At 33.6% G+C, this 14,941-nt stretch overlaps 1 long non-coding RNA gene across 1 annotated transcript in view; it reads left to right on the plus strand.

Annotated features, from left to right (window-relative positions):
• LOC119864437 overlaps window positions 1–14,941 on the plus strand; it is a 131,835-nt gene that overhangs the window by 89,424 nt on the left and 27,470 nt on the right. The window contains exon 3 of the long non-coding RNA XR_005373947.1: window positions 13,231–13,347. This is a non-coding gene — a long non-coding RNA (uncharacterized LOC119864437). The remainder of the gene's footprint in view (window positions 1–13,230; window positions 13,348–14,941) is intronic.

Consider the following 14,941-nt stretch of genomic DNA (forward strand, 5'->3'; position numbering starts at 1 on the left):
TTAATTGTCTTTCAGCTGATGTGGAGATTCGAGTCACTGCAATCAAAGTTCCAACAGACTTTTCAATAGAAAATTTCAAGCTAATTATAAAAGAACTCAATTCATAATGTCTATAATCAAATAATCATAAAATATAAGAACAAGGTTTAAAGAATTGCACTACATGATTTCAAGAGTTACTACAAAGTTATAACAATGAGAAGAGTGTACTTTTGGCATAAGAGTAGACAAATAGATGAGTAAAACTAATAGAAAATTCGTAAGTGTATCCTTATACAATTTTTAGCCTAGGCACAGTCAGTTCTATAAAGAAAGAAAGCCTTTTTAAAAAAAAAATATAGTTGACACATAATGTTACATCAGTTTCAGGGGTACAACATAATGATTTGACAAGTTGATGACTTAGATATGTTTACCACAGTGCAGTTACTGTCTGTCACAATACGTCACTATTACAATATCATTGACTATATTCCTTTTATTCGTATAACTTATTCATTCTCTACTGGAAACCTATTTCTCCCACTGTCCTTTACACATTTTGCCATTCCCTTATTCCCTCCCGTCTCACAACCACCCATTCTCTGTATTTATGGTCTGATTCTGCTTTTCATTTATTTGTTTTGGGGGTATTGTTTGTATTTTTTGTTTCTTTGTGTTTTTTTTTTTTTAGATTACACATTTGAATAAAATCATACAGTATTTATTTTTCTTAGTCTGACTTATTTCATGTAGCATAATGCCCTCTAAGTCCATCCATGTTGTTACAAATGGCAAAGACTCATCCTTTTTATGACTGTAATATTATATATATATATATATATATATATATATATATATATATGCCAGTCTTCCTTATCCATTCATCCATTGATGGTTACTTTTATATCATAGCTATTGTAATGCTACAATAAGCATAGAGGTACATGTAGCTTTTCAAATCTGGGTAAATACCCAGTAGTGGAATTATTGAATTATATGGTATTTCCATTTTAATTTAAAATACCCATATGGCCGAAAGCAATCTAAAGATTTACTACAATCCCTATCAAAATGTCAACAGCAGTTTTCACAAAACTATAATAAATAATACTAAGTCTGTATGGAACCAAAAAAGACCCCAAATAGCCAAAGCAGTCTTAAGAACGAAGAACATAAGCTGGAAGTGTCACGATTCCAGATTTTAACATATACTACAATGCTATAGTAATCAAAACGGTATGGTACTGGCACAAAAATAGACACATATGACAGTGGAACAAAATATAGACCTCAGAAATAAACCCACAATGAAATGCTCAATTAAACTATAACAGAGGAGGCAGGAATATACAATGGGGGAAAAGAGAGTCTCTTCAACAAATGGTAGTGGGAAAATTGGACAGCTACATATGAAAGAATGAAACTGGATCACTTCTTATTATCGTGCATAAAAATAAGTAAAAATGGATTAAAGACCTAAACATGAGATCTGAAACCATAAACGTCCTAGAAGAGAACAGGGGCAGTTATTTCTCAGATATTGGCAGAGCAGCATTCTTCTAGATCTATCTCCTAAGGCAAGGGAAACAGAAGCAAAAATAAATGATTGGGACTACATCAAAATTAAAAGCTTTTGTAGAGCAAAACAAAAAGGCAACCTACTGAATGGGAGAAGATATTTGCAAATGATATGTCCAGTAAGGGGCTAATATCCAAAATATAAAAGGAAAGTCTTTTTTAACATATGGGTCTTACAAAACTGGAAAAATGAATGAGAAAAAACAACACTCTTTTCCTACTTTATTCCATACTCAACATTAAATTGAAAAGAATCAATTATCTTAAGTTCAGGAATACTATATGATGTCAGAAATATATGGTGGTAGAAATCAGAATTGTGTTTGTCAGTAGGCGATGGAGGTTAACAATGGGTAAAACAAATTTTTTAGTGTGATGCAATTGTTCAGCATCTCAAACAGTAGTTTGGTTATTTTGGTATATAGATTTCTCAAAATTCATTGAAATGCACATTTAATTTCTCTGTTTTTCACTGTAGGTAAATTTTATCTCAAAAAAATCTCAACTACAAGAAAAGGTGTTAATTCTGCACACTTTTACTTGCATGACACCCACAAGGAAATCTTGATAGATCTAAAATAAACAAAAAACACTTCTGCAATTACAATCTGCTTTGGGTTGGTAAAAATACAACCCTTCTTTGAAATTAGCCAAAAAGGAAGAAAATGGTCTTAGAAAAAAAAGGCTCCTTAAGAATTGGAAAATCGGCACAAAAATATTTAAAATAAAAATTATTGTCATGCCTCTGGAATACAGCTATGCCTGTATGATGCTAAATATCCAAGTGAAATGTGAAAAATTCAAACCTGCAGATATTTTCTTTCGGTCCAACAAGTATTCTGATGTTTTCAAGTCTAAGGATAGACATCTTTGTATAAAGTTGATTTTTGTTGGAATGAATCTAACTATATTAGACAAAGATGAAGAAAGTAAAAGGAGGTGGTGGAGATCAAGTTACAAGTAAATATTGATGAAAGTTGGCATTGGGAAAATATTGTGTATTCCTGATGTAGAAGAAAGAATCCAAAATAAATTTGTGAAGATTCAAACTGAAATGGATCAAGTTCATGGCTGCAGCTCTGCTACTTATTATTCCTAGTTTATGTTTATGTTTTCTTAAACTACATAGGATTATATTTTCAAAAAGTATTTTTAGGTAAAAATAACTCATGATAAAAGATTGAAAATATGTTACCAAGTAAGCTATAGACTGTCTTCATACTTCTTTTCTTACCTTTGTAAGAAGGCTTATCTCCATCTTCCCACCATATAGAACTGTGAGGCTCCACTGATGGTATATTTGTAAATGAAGTTAAAAAATTATAAAAAATTTCACTCACTGTATGTGTCATTCTAAATATTACCATTACATAGTTTCGGCTGAAAAATGTTAGTAATGTTGTATAAACCTGTTTTAGGAAAATGTTTGAATTTTACCTATTATTTTTCGTTTTTTCACATATATATCTTTTTGATTTTGCACAAGTTCTCTAGATTCAGATAGAGACTTAGCATGTTGTTCCCAGCCTTTGGTTATCCTAATCTTTTATATTTATATTTTCAGACATAAGCCAGAACATTTCACTTTTTTTATACAACTCTGAGCACATTCAGAATCCTTTTGATGTTCAGGATAAATATATATGGATCAAATAGCCTTTCTTTGTAGACCACAGTTAGCATTATCTTTTGTTAGGGTTTTAAGCGAGTGGACACTAATCAGAGAGGCAGATTAGCATTGTATTTATGACGATAGGCTCATAGGCTAGCCTGTTTGAGTTCAAATTCATACTCTGCTGCTTTACTAGCAATATGACTTTTAGAAAGAACCTAAGCTTTCTTTTAATCAACTTTCTCATCTTTAAATTGTCTTTAATTTTATATATTTCATAGTGTAGGTTTTCAAATTAAATATGGTGGTCCATTTAAAAGACTTAAGGGTAAAAATGTAACAAATATCAGTTACTTTGATTAAAAATAAGCATGTCTGTCAGGCTTTGTAAATTATATACACAATTATATTCTTCAGGTGAGAAAAGAGAGATCCATACTAGAAAGCTGATTTACAAAGAATCTTTATATTGTTGTAGTTGACTAGGATCTAGGAGTTCTTTGTGCCCTTAATAAAGCAAATGAGTCTGGCTGCACATTTTTTGTACAATGTCTCCTTGGGGATTATGGGAAGCAATCTGGCATTAAAAAGTGAGTTGATAGTTTCCCTCTTTAGTGGTTTGGCCTCACTTCTGTGTGGAATCAAATAAGCCTGTAAACCAGCCTGAATCTTCAATGAAATAGTGAAATAGAAATCAAAGTGTTAATTTTTGTGTTTTGATATTTCATAGCTACAAATCAATTGATTTCTTATTTTCTTAAAAGCCATTTTGTTTATTTTTTAAAAAGGATTTTATTTATTCATGAGAGACATAGAGAGAGAGGCAGAGACCTAGGCAGAGGGAGAAGCAGGCTCAGGCTCCCTGCGGTGAACCTGCTGTGGAACTCGATTCCAGGACCCTGGGATCACCACTGAGCCAAAGGCAGATGCTCAACGACTGAGCCACCCAGGTGGCCCTTAAAAGCCATTTTTAAAGACAGCCTTCAAGAAGTCACATTACATTTGAAATATATATACTTCATATTCTTAAGTTAAAAGTTAAAAAAAAAAAAGTAGAGCATGCCATTTAACACTTTTAAATGCCTAAAGGCTTTTCATTCTCCTCTTGAAGATAGGGGATGTTTGTTCTAAGGCTAAGTATGAGTGGAAGATGGAATTGATCATGGGGATGGATATTGACTTTAGTGATGCTCAATGTATATTAGATTCAATATTTTGTTTATTTTTTGATTTTTGTTTCCCTTGCTGTATTGACAGATGATACATTTCAGTTGTGAGAGGTGTGTATTTGTATTTGTGTATTTTGTTTATTTTTTGATTTTTGTTTCCCTTGCTGTATTGACAGATGATACGTTTCAGTTGTGAGAGGTGTGTATTTGTGTGTGTGTGTGTGTGTGTGTGTGTGTGTGTAATGGATGTGACAATCTGAACTGAATAATAAACAAGGAAATGGTGTGATTCACTTGAATGTACTGAGAAGTTACTTTGGCAAGCAGAATATAAATTCCATGATGACACTCTGGCTTCTACTTACACTTATTTCTTTCTTATCTTAAGTGTGTGTTTGAGATGTCATGGGCATGTTCTTGGGCACAACGGACATGATCAATCACCTTTTTTCTTTCTAGAACACGGGGCTTTAGCTATTTAATAATGTTGCTATGTACTGTTCCTCTCTTTCATGTTGTACAAAATACAGTTCTTCAAAGTAAATCTCCTTACTGATATGTTCCCATACTGATGAGTGTATGTACATAGAAATTACCCTAAGCAAGGCGATTAAATACATTTGAGTCTTGGTATTGCTTTAATGGTTGAGCAATTGTGATCCCCCTGTGTGGTCTCCAGTGCATAGGTATAACTGTAAGAGCAGCTGTGAAAACAGTCTGCCTTCCTTGTGTTTAGATACCTAGCTGGGATCATGGAATAATGGCACGAATAAAAACTGCACAATGTAATAAAGGTAGAAAATATACATTAGATATGTTTCTCCTAAGAAGAAAACCCATATTTTATCCTTCCTTATTTTTTCCAAATATATACTTAATATATCACCTTTTTAAGAAACCGTATACATTATACATCATGTTTCAATACCAAATGTACTCTTTTGTGGCTTTATACACAAGTGATCTAATGCTGTAACTTCAGAAAGTGAGGAGATAATTCCACTATATAAGAAAACTCAATAATGGGGTACTTTTCTAGATTCAGACTATAACAGAAAGCATTGTAGAGGTGGTCTAGTGTTTTTTTTTTTAATCAAATATTCCCTCCTTATTGAATCCCCTCAATCTTTAGGCTAAAGGAATATATTTGACTTATATTTGAAATATCAAAATTAGGTTCACTAAGCAGTGTGTTCAGATAGACTTTAGGAAGGATAGGAAAGAATCAAATTAACATATTTACCTGAAATAAAAGTTTCATTTCTTTTCATTTGAATTAAAGAATTGAAAAATGGCTACCTCTGATTTATCAGTTTTATTTAGGATGAGTAGTAGTTGGCAGAGCTCTTTCCTTTTTGTACAAAAACTATATTTGCTGAATACAGATTAAGATTTTTCAGGAATACTTTGCAAGAACCATGTTTGAAGAGATGCTACTCTAGATCCTCTTCAGATTTCTTTTGCTGAAACATTTAAACTTTAATATGAACTTTCTAAAGAAATAAAAGATAAAAAATACCTTTAAAGCAAATAATTACTGTATGAGTCCTTTTTTTTTCTTTTAGATTTTATTTATTTGTTCATGACAGACACACAGAGAGAGTGGCAGAGACACAGGCAGAGGGAGAAGCAGGCTCCATGCAAGGAGCCTGATGTGGGACTCGACCCTGGGACCCCAAGATCATGCCCTAAGTCAAAGACAAGACGTTCAACAGCTGAGCCACCCAGGCATTCCAATGTATGAGTCTTAATCTACATTAATCAGACACTTTTCCTTTAATAGAAAAATATCAGAAATATATGCTTTGAGTTTTGAGCTCTCTTGAACTAATGAGTAGCATCTTGATAAGTCACTTATCAATTTATAATTTATATGCTTTACCTGGGAAAGTAGATACATTTTTGGAGATTATAAGAACACTATCATACACTGAAAAAGGTACTTTTTAAAAATAGAATCATGTTCCTGGGGAAAGTACATCGTAATACAGACAAAGTGTTTAGGCAGATCCTGGGGTGCTGGCATAAACTGCTCACTTAGTTATGGGAATTAAACCTTGGCTAGCTAGCATGGAAAATAGAAGGGAGAGAAGTCCAGTGTATAATTCCTGGAAGGTAGTTTTGTCAGGAAGATGCAATAAAACACAAAAAGCAGGGATAAAAACCCTTTTGGTGATTGAGGGAATGGAGTTTAGAAGAAAAACTAAGTCTCCATGGTTAATAGAAGCAAAAAAGGATCCAAAATAGGCGCTCCATAGATTAAACATAATGGCCTTCACATCATGGGGATTAAGATAAAATGAATTCTAAATGTTTTTGAAAATCTTCTGTCTCATTTGGATTATTTTGAGCCTTTCATCTAGCAAATGATATACTGGTACCTGAAAATAATTGGGTTTGCTTCCTGCTTCCATCATGGGAATATAAATTTAGGCCAATCATATTAAACTCTCTAATGAATATACTGACTTATTTGATTGTAATAGACATTATTTATACATTTATTTCCCATCTACTTGCATATTCTTTAACTAGATTCTCTAGGGTTTATAAAGAGACTCTATCCATCTCCATTAAATTATTTAGGGTCAGTTATTATCAGAAACAGAATTTAAACATTCAGAAATTACAAATAAGTGAGTAACTCTATCCTTTACCAATTTGGATAAGACTGTCTTCAACCTCTTTTATTTGTTCTGGGAAGCGTTTTACTCTTTTCACAAAATAATGTTATATTAACTAAATTAATTATAACTAATTAGTTGATTATATTAATTATATTATATAATTTTAATATATAATATAGAATTATATATGGTATGGGATTATAATGTATAATGTAGAATTAAAACACACATATTATTGAATGAAGGAGGCAAACACTTCTTCCCATATTTCTCATGCAGGGGTAAAACTCCTATGACTATCTTGCCCATGTGAAATTAGTGGTATGGACCAGGTGAGCAAATGGGAAGGAATGCGCTTTGGCCAACTTTTGCTGAGTAGAAACGAGGGTTTGCTTTTGCCACATGCTTTGATTTTAATGAAAATAGAAGTACAGGTTTCTAAGTGAAATATTGATTTTTTTATATTAGAAGAATCTAAATACCTTAAAAATACTATATGAGTTCAACATAACTTGAGTGGCATCAACTAGGTTGTTGCTTCTATTAAAAAAAAAGTGTCATAAATAACAATCAAGCCATGAGTGTGTAGCTGGAGGTTTAAATTCTCTAAAATAAACCTGAAAAACAATCTCTATTTAAATAGGCTGACTTTTGAACAGTGAACTTGACTTCCTCCAAGGAGCTTTTGTAGGTTTCAGTTGCCCCTCAGCAGGATTTAGTATGTTCTTTCTCAAATTACCCTTAGCACACTTTTATGTTTCCAGTAGAGATATGTAATAATACACTTCTAAAACAAAAATTGGATATAAGATATAGAAGGTACAAAAACTAATGATGGGGTAGCTAATACAGAAAATATGGTGTATATTCTATCTTAGAAAAATCTTGGATCTATGGCTTTCATGATAGAATATTTATCACAATTTTATCACATTAGAAAATTATATAGTTGTACACACACTGTATTGTAACATTTTAGGGAAAAGAAAGGACTATGATTTCCATTTCCTATTCCTACCACCGTGGCCAGACTTTGGATGTTTAATATGTGTAGAGTCAAATTAAATATATCACTAAAGTTTTATTCTGATTTTCCATATCTTACCTGCTCAGGAGTGGTGATTCTTGGCACTGATATATTGAGAAAACTATCAATGCATGTTTATTCTTTGGCTCCTTAAAATACTTAAAGGTAGTATTATTACAGCAGGATTGATACATAACATGCACAAAAGTAACATGGAAAGAATGAGGCATAGCAAAGGGTATTGCAGTCAGATTTAGGAAGTGGTTGCCTAGTGAGTGAAAATCAGTGAAGGATTACTTTAATGTTTCTTCATCTGTGGGGAATCTATTCCAACCCAAACCTGAACTACAGAGGCCTTTGGATCCAAATCTGATTGAGTAAGGTGTTCCTATGAGCGTTTCCAAGGTTGCTGTTACCAAATGTTCTCCAGTTTCCTGTCACTTTTAAAAGAAGCTGTTCTTTTGTTTCAGTCTTAGATTCCAAGAGTGCACATTTTTTGAATGATTTTGTCATGCCCATGATTTTTTAAAAATTTACTCTAGATATATTTACTCAACTACACATGTATACACACACACACTAATGCTTTGAACAGGAATTTTTAAAAAAGTACTATTCAATTTGTCAAAGATTTCAAAATGAGGATAATGATGGAAAATACCAAATATACAAACATGTTTCATTGTATTTGCCAAATCATTAAACCCTATTTTCTTTCTACAGATATTACACTAAAAGGATAAATCAGAAGTCTTAGAAATAATTATAAAAATATACTTGCTACGCTATGACTCAAAATCATTGTCTATACTTACAAACAAATTTCTTATGACCTTAAAATAGTTAGGAGTTGTATATTTCTTGACAGATTAGTGAAACAAACATCCACACCGACAAATATAGGAGTTTACATATATAAAAATAAAAAATTAGGATTTGGAGGCACCTGAGTGGCTCAGTGATTGTATGTGCATAGGCCTTTGGCTCAGGTCGTGATCCCGGGTCCTGGGATTGAGTCCCGCATCAGGCGGAGCCTGCTTCTCCCTCTCCCTGTGTCTCTGCTGCTCTCTCTGTGTCTCTCATGAATAAATGAATATAGCTTTTTTAAAAAATTAGGATTTAAAATTCAAACATACTTAGGTATTTCTTCACTGTATATGGTTGTAACTGAATTGTCACGACAGTGATAAACTGTGACCACCTGGCATGCTATCATGGATAATGACAGAAGGCTTCATAAATTTGATACATATTCCTTCTAAATAGGAAAAGTAATTAGACTTTATGGAAGCCATACTCCAAAGGGTATATACTTGTCCTTTTTAGAGTCCTTAGGATGGTTTTATTCCTCTAAAGGTTTAACTCAGATTTAACTAGAAAAGAACTTCTATATATGTTTTAATATTGTGATGTTCCCAAAATATTTTACTTTTTAAAATCAAAGTGTCTGAAAGAAAACTCTATTTTATTTTATTTTTTTAAAGATTTTATTTATTTACTCATGAGAGATGGGGGTGGGGGAGAGAGAGAGAGAGAGAGAGAGAGGCAGAGACACAGGCAGAGAGAGAGAAGCAGGCTCCATGCAGGGAGCCCAATGTGGGAATCGATCCCAGGACTTCAGGATCATGCCCTGAGCTGAAGGCAGCACTAAACCGCTGAGCCACCCGGGCTGCCCTATACAGAATTTTTAATGTCACCCAAGGTGGTCACTCAAGCAATATAGCTAAGCACAGTCACACTCTTGATCTCTTTTCTCTGGTAGAATTAGTTCTAAAGTGATCACGTGTTTATTTAAACTAATCAAAGTATCATGCTACCGGAAATTGAGAATCAAATCAAGACAGAACTCATGAAATAGAGTTTTAATTTTAATTTATAATGTTCTATATTAGCTGAGCTGATAAATGGAAGAAAATCAGTGAACTATCATTTAGAAGACTTAATTACAATGTGTGGGGCCATACTTTTATTGTTGTAATCATCATATAGATAGTTTAGGAAAATGTACTTAAACATGCTTCAGAAGACAATCCTAACATTAGGTATTTATAAACACATCAGGGTATAATTGTGTCTTAGAGTCAAATCTGCAGAAATTGTTAGCAGATACCAGCTCTATTAGCAAATTTTTCTCAAGTTAATGCAATATTGTTGGTATCTGAAAAGCCACACAGAGTATGACTAAAGACTTGCTAGGACATTTCCACCAACCAGTGTTCAAATGTATATTAAAACATAAACAGTTGAGAAAGCTGAGAACAATGAAAACTTCTTAAATATCATGTTTTCCATGTTTGCGCGCTGGTAACATAAAGACAGCTGAACTCCAAAAATCTTCATTTTTGGTAATACTCATGGTCAGGAATCAGCAGGGGAATTTTCAACCTGAAAGGATTATCTTTGTCAAAATTACGACGTTTGAATAATCTTAAACAGCCGTGTTTTGCCTTCTTAAATTCTGGTACTGTAATGAATTTGTTATAAGAATTCAACATGGGAAGCTAGCTTTGTCTTAAGAATTAATTTCGGTAATCAAAACAATGCCAAAAGAATAGTAATATTTTTCTTCCTCACACTCAAACACATTTGGTTTGGACTAAATACTAGCATAGGCTTTTAACCCTAGAGGCCAAAAATCATTTATTATTTATATATGAAGTATATAAGCAGTAGATAGGTATGTAGATCAATAGACATGTAGGTAGCCAGAGAAGGAAAGACAATAAAAGAAAAAGGAAGAAGGAAGGAAAGGGAATGAGAGAGAAAAAAGAAAAGTATATAGAACTTTATGAAAACTTACACAAAATATACACAGATTGTTCTTTCTTTATAATAATACCAAAAATATTTCTACTGCTGAATTTGCACATAAAAATGTGAAAAAAAACATTTTAGAGACTGCAATTTTTAAGACATAATTCTTTTTTTTTTTTTTTTTTTTTTTTTTTTTTTTTTTTTTTTTTTTTTTTTTCTTTTTTTTTTTTTTTTTTATACTTTATTTTTTTTTTATTGGTGTTCAATTTACTAACATACAGAATAACACCCAGTGCCCGTCACCCATTCACTCCCACCCCCCGCCCTCCTCCCCTTCTACCACCCCTAGTTCGTTTCCCAGAGTTAGCAGTCTTTACGTTCTGTCTCCCTTTCTGATATTTCCCACACATTTCTTCTCCCTTCCCTTATTTTCCCTTTCACTATTATTTATATTCCCCACATGAATGAGAACATATAATGTTTGTCCTTCTCCGACTGACTTACTTCACTCAGCATAATACCCTCCAGTTCCATCCACGTTGAAGCAAATGGTGGGTATTTGTCATTTCTAATAGCTGAGTAATATTCCATTGTATACATAAACCACATCTTCTTTATCCATTCATCTTTCGTTGGACACCGAGGCTCCTTCCACAGTTTGGCTATAGTGGCCATTGCTGCTAGAAACATCGGGGTGCAGGTGTCCCGGCGTTTCATTGCATTTGTATCTTTGGGGTAAATCCCCAACAGTGCAATTGCTGGGTCGTAGGGCAGGTATATTTTTAACTGTTTGAGGAACCTCCACACAGTTTTCCAGAGTGGCTGCACCAGTTCACATTCCCACCAACAGTGTAAGAGGGTTCCCTTTTCTCCGCATCCTCTCCAACATTTGTTGTTTCCTGCCTTGTTAATTTTCCCCATTCTCACTGGTGTGAGGTGGTATCTCATTGTAGTTTTGATTTGTATTTCCCTGATGGCAAGTGATGCAGAGCATTTTCTCATATGCATGTTGGCCATGTCTATGTCTTCCTCTGTGAGATTTCTGTTCATGTCTTTTGCCCATTTCATGATTGGATTGTTTGCTTCTTTGGTGTTGAGTTTAATAAGTTCTTTATAGATCTTGGAAACTAGCCCTTTATCTGATATGTCATTTGCAAATATCTTCTCCCATTCTGTAGGTTGTCTTTGAGTTTTGTTGACTGTATCCTTTGCTGTGCAAAAGCTTCTTATCTTGATGAAGTCCCAATAGTTCATTTTTGCTTTTGTTTCTTTTGCCTTTGTGGATGTATCTTGCAAGAAGTTACTATGGCCGAGTTCAAAAAGGGTGTTGCCTGTGTTCTTCTCTAGGATTTTGATGGAATCTTGTCTCACATTTAGATCTTTCATCCATTTTGAGTTTATCTTTGTGTATGGTGAAAGAGAGTGGTCTAGTTTCATTCTTCTGCATGTGGATGTCCAATTTTCCCAGCACCATTTATTGAAGAGACTGTCTTTCTTCCAATGGATAGTCTTTCCTCCTTTATCGAATATTAGTTGCCCATAAAGTTCAGGGTCCACTTCTGGATTCTCTATTCTGTTCCACTGATCTATGTGTCTGTTTTTGTGCCAGTACCACACTGTAAGACATAATTCTAACGCAGTGTGCATTGAAATGTAATGAAACAAGAAATAATGGAAATACATACACATAGCCTAAAAGGATTATATACTATCTTAGGAAAATCTTGGAGCTATGGTTTTCATAGTAGAATATGTATCATGATTTTATCACATTAGGAAAATATGCAGTAACTTTTGGGATACATGCATATTCCAAATATGGAATTCATTTGAGTATGAGAATGCATACATATATATATGGGAATACATACATTATTTATGACAAAAATCTCCTTTTATTTCAAATTTATGGTCAGGCTGTAATTGCTGGGTATGAAGTGTGTGTTAGTAAATGATTATGTGAATATTGTGAATGTTGTGTGAAACATCAGTCTCTACCACTTTCTCATTCATCCTCTGCTCTCTCAATCACTTGTTCATATCTGGCAATTCTTCAGAGGTATCTTTTCCCGCTCATATCTATTAGAATAGGTATATCAAAATAATTTATAGGTTAACATGTTGGATACATTCTTATGTGTACTTCTATAATATTTTAATTACGAAACGGTTAATATCTAGAAAAATAATATCATTCACAATAATAATAGCTGAAACAACAGCAGAGTCAAGAGGCCTAATTTTTATGTCCATATATGACCTTGTGTTCATTTTCAAGCTTCTGTGTCTTCGTTTGTAAAGCTAGGATTAATACTCTGTGTAACTACCACCGAGATTGCTGTAAAAATAAAATGAGTTAATATATAAGAAATAGTGTGCTCTGTAGAAAATCGGAACACCATGTAAAATGTCAGGTGTAATTCTTGCTGTTGAGAAGCACCTGGACAGAATAAAGGTAATCTTAAACTGTTTTTTTTTCAGAGGTGATGGCTACAAACTGGGGCAGAGAGAAATTGAAGGCAGCAGGAAGACAATAAGCAGAAGGAGCAGAAAGAAAGCTTTCTATGTTCCTGTAGAACTCTCCCAGGTTGCCCTGGGGTAATTATCACCTGTCTCTTATGCATTGAAATACGTGATTATTCTCAGGCTTTCAGGCCAGTATTCACATGCTACTAGGCCAGTGTTACCATGATAATAACAGAAAATCAGATCCTGCTGTCCAACAGGCAATGTGATAAGTCATATGTATTCCCTTGTCTTTTAGAATATGTTCTTGTTTCTTCTGAGGGTTCGAAATTGATCCTTGAGCAGTAGGATTGTCTGGTGGACAGTGGCAGCAACGATGGGTAATTCAGTGTCTAAGGGGTCCAAAGACTCTCTGCCCATGTCTCATCACCTCTGGGCTGTTTAAACTCACTGTGCCCAGCATAGATTAGGGCCTTTCTCCTCTACAGAATGACCTTATGAGAGCAATTAGCTGGCATCCTTAGAGAAAGATGAGTTTGTAGCAAAAATATTTTTCACCATAAAACTACTATAAAGAATAAGAGAAAGAATATCCTCTGAAGCAGTATTATCGAAATAGTTTATTTGTGTATCTAAACTAATCATGGCAAATCATTTAATTTAAAATTATTGGCAAGATATTTTATTAATATATCACCATAGGTATGGTGAACTGAAAATAGGTTCACAGAATTACGAAAGGTAATACAATAAAATACTGTTCAATATGAAATGGTGTTCAAACCCATTGGTCATGAGAGGAACAGAAATTTAAATAAAGACTTTCATTTTATATTGCTCGATTGTCCAAAATTAGAAAGTTGACTGATGCCAATGTTGGTGAGGATGTGGGATAATAGAAACTCATATACAGCCAATGAGAGTACATTCTGGCTTGAGTAATTCTGGAGAAAATCATAGCATTAATATGTCTAATTGTTGATCTGCTCTATGCCTAGCCCAGATGTTCCATTCCTAGGTATTTATCTATGAGACATCTTCACGCATTTTTATAGAGTGCTCGGGGTTGCAGAAATGCTTGTGAAGGTGAAGAGTTTGGGGGAACTTTGGTGTTCATAATTGGAAAAATAAGTATGTATAATGTACCAAATTTAAATAATGAAATACTATGTGTATAGTGGTTCAGAGCAGAACATCAGATGTAAACAGGCTGAATCTGACACAGTATTGAATGAAATAATAAAGGAGAGCTAACTATCATATTGCCACTGATGTAAATTAAAATATATGTTCACAAACAATACAAGCGTGTTAGGAATACATAAAAGCAAAATTAAATAAACACATGTATGATGCAAGAGAAAGAAACTAAACAAGACAGCAAAGAAATAAATATTTACTAAGAGTAAGGTAATGTTCAGGCTTGGATTAGATCTGCAATATAATCTTGTCCAATATCTATTTTCTGCTAAGAATTTTTTTTTTCTTTTAGGTATACTGATTTACTGGCACTTAATCTCACACAGTCTCTTGATCACACAGCAATCTCCTTCTTCCCTCTCATTTTCTACAAGAAAATCTCTACCTTGTTTTGATACACATAACATACCTTTAAATTTTTTGATTTATTGGGGCACCTGGTGGCTCAGTCGGTTAAGCATCCAACTCTTCATTTTGACTTAGGTCATGATCTCAGGGTCATGAGATGGAGCCCTCCCTTGGGCTC

Source organism: Canis lupus, chromosome 19 (genome assembly GCF_011100685.1).
Source record: "Canis lupus familiaris isolate Mischka breed German Shepherd chromosome 19, alternate assembly UU_Cfam_GSD_1.0, whole genome shotgun sequence".
In the NCBI taxonomy this organism is placed as follows: Eukaryota; Metazoa; Chordata; class Mammalia; order Carnivora; family Canidae; genus Canis; species Canis lupus.